This window comes from Ochotona princeps, chromosome 8 (genome assembly GCF_030435755.1).
Source record: "Ochotona princeps isolate mOchPri1 chromosome 8, mOchPri1.hap1, whole genome shotgun sequence".
In the NCBI taxonomy this organism is placed as follows: Eukaryota; Metazoa; Chordata; class Mammalia; order Lagomorpha; family Ochotonidae; genus Ochotona; species Ochotona princeps.
Genome location: NC_080839.1, coordinates 56196966 through 56202965, shown reverse-complemented (window position 1 = coordinate 56202965; position 6000 = coordinate 56196966). Strand labels below are relative to the sequence as shown.

Sequence of the window (6000 nt, the reverse complement as noted above, 5' to 3'; positions counted from 1 at the left end):
AATAACAGAAAAGAGCAGATTTTGCTAATGATGTGAGCTATCCACCAGCAGCTTTTTGAAATATGAGTCAGCTTCGGCTTCCCACGCTTGTGATCTTATGTCCTATTATTAGCTGCATATTCTTCAGTCATCTCATGAAACTAACCAAACTGCAGAAAGGACCAAAAGCAAAACAAAACAAAGAAATAACATGAGCACGCAGGAAAACTCTTTTCCATCCAAAAGTGAGAATTCAGCCGACTAAGCTTGGTGGCTTTGCAGTTTTCTTGAGGTATTTTGATCTAGCTGTTTACCAGTGACTGAGAAAGAAAGAAACCATTTAATTGTCCCTACTTTCGTAGTTTTTAGTGCATATTTTTTATTTTCCCTCTTATCAGTGCTCTTCTTTTACTTTTAAGAATCTCTTGTTGGAGAATTTGCTCACTGAAAATGTATGCTTTGAGTTGGAAAAGAATATTTAGAAATCCCTGCCCTAAAAAAAAAAACAGGCAAGTGGGAGTGGAAATTTGAAAGAGGACCGCCTAATTCAGCCCTGAAACCAGCGAGAGAGGCTCTGTGTGTGTGTGTGTAAAATGTGCTTTTCAAAGTGCAGAGAGGTTGATGGGAATGTTTGATTAGCGCCTCTGAAAAGAAAAGGTGCTTGGACCTCTTCCTGGTTCTTCTTTAGAATAATTTGGATGGGATTTGTGATGCAGAACAGCTTCAGGGGAAAAGGACATCCATTCTGTATGGTGGGAAATCACTGAAAAAAAAACATTGCTTTCTTCAAACAAGGTACGTCTGATAAATTACTGTGCTATGTAGAACATTTCTTTCCATCCATGACTATAAAAACATTAAAATGTGTGTGTCATTGGGGAAGCGACAAGATATGCCTTTCCCCTGGTTCTCAGCGTGTACAAATTTCAGTTTCAAGAGAATTGGAATGGGACCCTGGTAATTGACATTCTTGTAAGCAACTGGTAATTGATGTATTTATTAATTACAAATTGCCCTAAGATATTCCTGGTAGAGCAAGAAAATTGGCTTTTGTAAACCAGTTTCATTCTGGTTAGAATAACTTGCAAAATCTAACATTTTGTAGGAATTTAAAGCCATAAAGTCTCTGTATTATCTTGTGTGCTTTTTTTTTAAACAACTTTGTTTCCCAACCAGAATATAGTAGTCATAGAGCAACTTTTCATTAAAAAAAAAAAACAACCAAAAAAAAGTGTCTAGCAGTGTGAAAAATGGCTGAACTTTTGGTGAAATTACTTAGCATGGGGACTGACTTCTTTTTATCAGCCTGTGGCAGTGGAATGTGGCTAATTGTGCAACCCCAGGTCTTGTTTACACTTAGCAGTGTTTTCTGAGACTTTGGCTACTGATAAGCCCAAGGAGAGGCTGGCATTCAGTCTATCTCCCTGGCTCAACACTGCAGGGGGAGGCAGGCTATGGAGTGAGTCCCTTAGAAGTATGATTTGTGTCAAACCAATACAAATGTGAAAAAAAAAAAAAAAAAAAAAAAAAAGCCGAGAGCTCAGGCTTCACCAGCTAGAATAGGGCAGAATAACTAGACAAGACAGTTTGTTCTGGAAAACCCACACAGCATCTTTGCTATCCCCAAATAAAAGTGTGGAATCCAACAGTTTCTTTGGGTTTATTGTAAAAAGAAAACCAAGCATACTTGGCTAGGAAGCTTGTTCAAAAAAAATGTGTGTGCTGAGAAAATAGCATTTGGCCATTACGTGGGGTTGTAACAAATTTGGAAGTTTTGGTGGTAAAGTTCTAAAGTTGTTTTTTCCTTCTGTCTCTTGAAAGATGAAAACACCCTGTGGCAAGGGTAGGATCAAATGCCGTTTGTAATCTTTTTCTCTGAGTGTGTGTGTAAGCTCTCATTTATTGAATTAAAATACCCGCTTTCATAAAATAGGTTTAGACAAGGAATTACAAGCCTACAAGGACTGATCTTTAACTGCAGTATGCCGGCTTCCCAGACTACATTGAAGTGTATCAGACATGTCACCACTGAAAAGGGAATGCCTTAGGAGCTTCGGAAATACTTCACCATCAGTCCAGAAACAACATCTATGAATACCATTTAGAAAATCTAATGATCTTTTCCATCAAGTTACTGAATACAGGAAGGATAGTTTCTAAGGAAAATGTATCAGGGCAGAATGGTTTTAAACTAGCAAAATGAGGATGAAAAAAAAAAAGCTGGTACGGTTCCTGTCTGTGCTTGCACAGAATGTGTGAGATATGGGGGAGCCCAGTGTGCAGTGTGCTGAGCCAGAAACCCTAAACTGCAACACCTGCTCTGCTGCCCTCTGGCTGTGTGACCTTGGGAAAGGTGTGGGATATTGTCTGCTTTTGGTTACCCCCTTTGGAAAACAGAAGCAATGCCTGTGTATGCTCCCTTCCAGGGGGTCCAGAGACTCAAGGTTAATTCACACCTTCAAAAAGGCTTGAAAGGTGAAAACTTCTATAAAAACGTAACATTGTTCTCCACAGCTACTTGCAGAAAGATCATACTAGGAGTCCATCGTTGGCCCCCCAGGATGTTTGAGCTGCTTCTCTCCCTAGTCTCTCCGAGAGGTGTGAGCCGGGGGATCAGCTGCATAAATCTAACACTAGAAGGACATCGAAGCCCCTAGACAGTTATTGTATATCTTTGTACCCCCATGTAAGATGGGCAGAGGTTAAACAACAACCTAATCTCTAAGTCTCCCCCTGTCCCCTCCTGTCCTGATCCTAATCCTATAGTTCTATACGCCAGGACCTAGCCAATGGTCAATTACATTGCTAAGACTCTGGATTAAGAACACGAAAGTCTAAAAACTCTACTACAGACTAAGTATCTTTGAATACTTATGTTTATCTCACTAGAGACTTATCAGACACCAAAATGAAGTTAAACATCCATTAAGACATGCATAGAGATATATTAAAAGATATCCATAGTGTACTGGAGGACATGACAGTCCAAGTTGTGTGACCTCCTTCAGCTCTCTGGGAGTATTTCTGTGACCATCTGCGGAACATCAACTGAGTTGAAGGTCCATCATGTGAGGTTAAGGTCAAATAGCCCTCCAACAATATGGGTCTTATAGAAGTTGCTCTGCCACTTTGTACATGTATTCACTTTCGTAAGTTACAATTTTCTTATCGGTAAATGGGTCTACTCATAGAGTTATGGCAAAGACCTCTGTCCAGGCCTAGATCACCTCCAGAGTCCAAATGTTAGCCAACCTTTGCCTTATTTTGTGACCGGCATTGGGAAAGCAATTGCTTGAAATCATCTTCAAGCTCTTAGAATTAGTTTGTAGGATGCAGTAGGCAAATTGACTTAAAGTGTTACATGACAGTAAGGTAACTTGTAGAAATCATTTGTTATATTTTCATCAATAGCATCCAAGCTCATCTGTTTATCAGCAAACAATAGACAAGAGAGGCAGATTTGAGAAACTCCAAAGGGTCCCTTCTTGCTATCTTCAAATAGGTCTCCTGTGGGCTGTAGTTGAGCAGGATGAGTGAGAGAAACTGAGCAAGGACAGCAGTGCTCATAGGACTGGGCGATCAGAGAGTGACACAGAGCAGTCTCTATGCCTGCAGAAAAGCAGCCAAGACAGGGGCAGGAGCCCAGGACACTTCAGGTGAGGCATCAGAAGTGACTTTTAGAGGGTCACGGTTATTCAAATTCTAGTTTAAAAGAACACACATACACACCAATGAATCCTTCAGTCTGGGATCATCTAGGTCAGCTCCTGTTTGCATAACCAAAAGTGAAGGGCAGAAAGAGAGAGTCCCACATTCACTACCAAGCAAAGACTATTTCAGTTTTGTTTATTGCATTTCCCTATGGTTAGTTACCTCATGCATAAAACAAACAGTTGTGGAGCCTGGCTTCAGAATTTGCTTTTAATTGGCTAGGAGATTTCTGCTCAGTAGACAGTCAACCTTAAAGAAGCCTGAGAGATTTTCTTACGCCCAGGCTACCTGAGAAATACAAAGTGTAGACATGGGATGAAGCTCTGAGCTGGGTCACCTGTAAACACTATCCATCATGTGGCCACCTGCAAAAGGCAAATTCCCCACACAGAAGCTGCAACTGGGCTGCCATCAATCCATGGCCGCATTCCAGTGCTTATTACCCTGAGGGACAAAAACCAACTGATGTATGCAGATGGGGCAGGAGCACCAGGAAGGACAACCTCCCCTGACCCTCAGCCCCCTGGGAGGGGCATCTCCCCCAGAGGTTCTTTTCCCCTCTATGGGGTTCAGGGAGCAGCTTCTCCCGGTCACCGCCCCCCCCTTAGACTCAGAGGACTCCTGGCAATCACCTTCCCTGGTGAGGGTCCCTGCACCAACAAAACACTAGTAAAAATGTTTCAAATTCCTTCACCGAGTTAGAGAGAGGCTAAAATGCTGTGCGAACATGTGGTAAAAATTCATAAAAACTGCCCTGCAGGCTATAATAAGAAGAGGCTCACTTTCTGCATTCTTTCTTCTCAAATTCAAAAAGAAAAAAAATTTATTCCTTCAGGGGGATCCTATGTATAGTTTCCAAGGGATCAGGTCCCTGGCATCTTAATGCTAAGTGAATTCCCTCCTCTGGGTCTCTTTGTGTCCCAGACACAGAAAACATGTTCTGGACATAAAGGCACAAGTCAACTTGCCCAGACTGGCTTTGCTTGTACAATACAATAAGCAACTCTGGGCTCCAGCAGGTGAAAGGAGTTATGGGAGACAGAGAGAATAGCATTCAGCAACAGCCACCACAAACATTTATTGGGCCACCCCCTGTGTGCCACCTACAATTCCACATGCTTGGGCACAATCGCTCATTCCTGTATATGCAATACCAGGTCAGACTTCAAAATGACTGTCAAAGTTTAATGTTTAATCTCCCACCTCCAAGCTGGCTTTCTGCAATGGGGAAGGGCACATGACTGAACCCTCCTTCTTTCTCTGTCTTGTTCCTTTGTCTCTCTTCTGCTTGACTGCTAACAGCAGTTTCCTCTTTGCCAGGGTGACGTGGGTACAAGGAAGCATGGTAGAAGGGACAGAGAGGCCTGGGAAGACTGGCACACTGTGACTGTGTTGGGCTCATTTCTCTCATTCCTACTGGGCACTTCCATGGGCCCTTCACCAAGAACGCTTCCCCCGTGATTCCCTGGATGCCATGGAATAAATCTTCCCTGCCTAAAGGCTTACAGTTCCTGCTGCCACCAGAACAAGTGGTCATCTATGTCCAGTCTGTTCAGCCTGACTCCGATCTGATGCCCGCTGGGGCAGAACACACACGTGTTAGCTTGCTTGACACAGACCTCTCTCCTCAGCTGTACACCACACAATCATGAATCAGACATTAGTCCTCTGTGTCCCCAAGCCCAAGGGATGCCACCTCCCAGTAACTTCATAAAGGGTTACCAGGCATCCAAGTTGGCTTCCAAGTGAAGCAATGGAGAACAAAAACTCCCAGACAGTTCGAAAGGAGGTAAAGGATGAGAGAAGAAGCTAGAGATCAACAACCAATGATTTCTTTCCAAAGAGTTGCTAACATTTTTCTTCCTCCTCCCGAAAAGCAGATGGGGAGTTGGTGGTCTCCCTACTTTAGGCAATAGCAAAAGTTCAAGGAGACCACATGGACAGAAGCTTGCACTGGCAGCCTTGAGGCTAAGACAAAGGATCATCCCATTTAATCAAGTCAATTGTAATCCACTCAATGTTTATTTAGATGGGCATGTTATGCCTGGTTAAACTTAAAAATATACCTGTTGCATCATTTTACTCTAAATAACATTTGTGAGGGAAAGAAAACTCTGTGCATTGAGACCCAGATATGACTCTAAAATGTCTTGACTTTAGAACCAAGACAGATTTGTTACTCAGTGTAGGTATTTTACAGTGGTTGTCTTAACTGTTGTCAACCAAGTACTTCCAAAAGTTTAGGATAGAAACATCAAGATAAAAAGAAAGATCCAACTGTCCAACAGAAGTTGGAGTGTGTGGTATGAG

At 42.4% G+C, this 6000-nt stretch overlaps 1 protein-coding gene across 1 annotated transcript in view; it reads left to right on the top strand.

Annotated features, from left to right (window-relative positions):
- The first annotated feature begins 529 nt into the window (after positions 1 to 529).
- The window catches only part of VIT (vitrin), a 103110-nt gene continuing 97639 nt past the window's right edge, over positions 530 to 6000 (top strand). Inside the window, exon 1 of the mRNA XM_058668091.1 lies at positions 530 to 774. The gene's annotated coding sequence lies outside the window, so the exon portion shown is untranslated. The remainder of the gene's footprint in view (positions 775 to 6000) is intronic.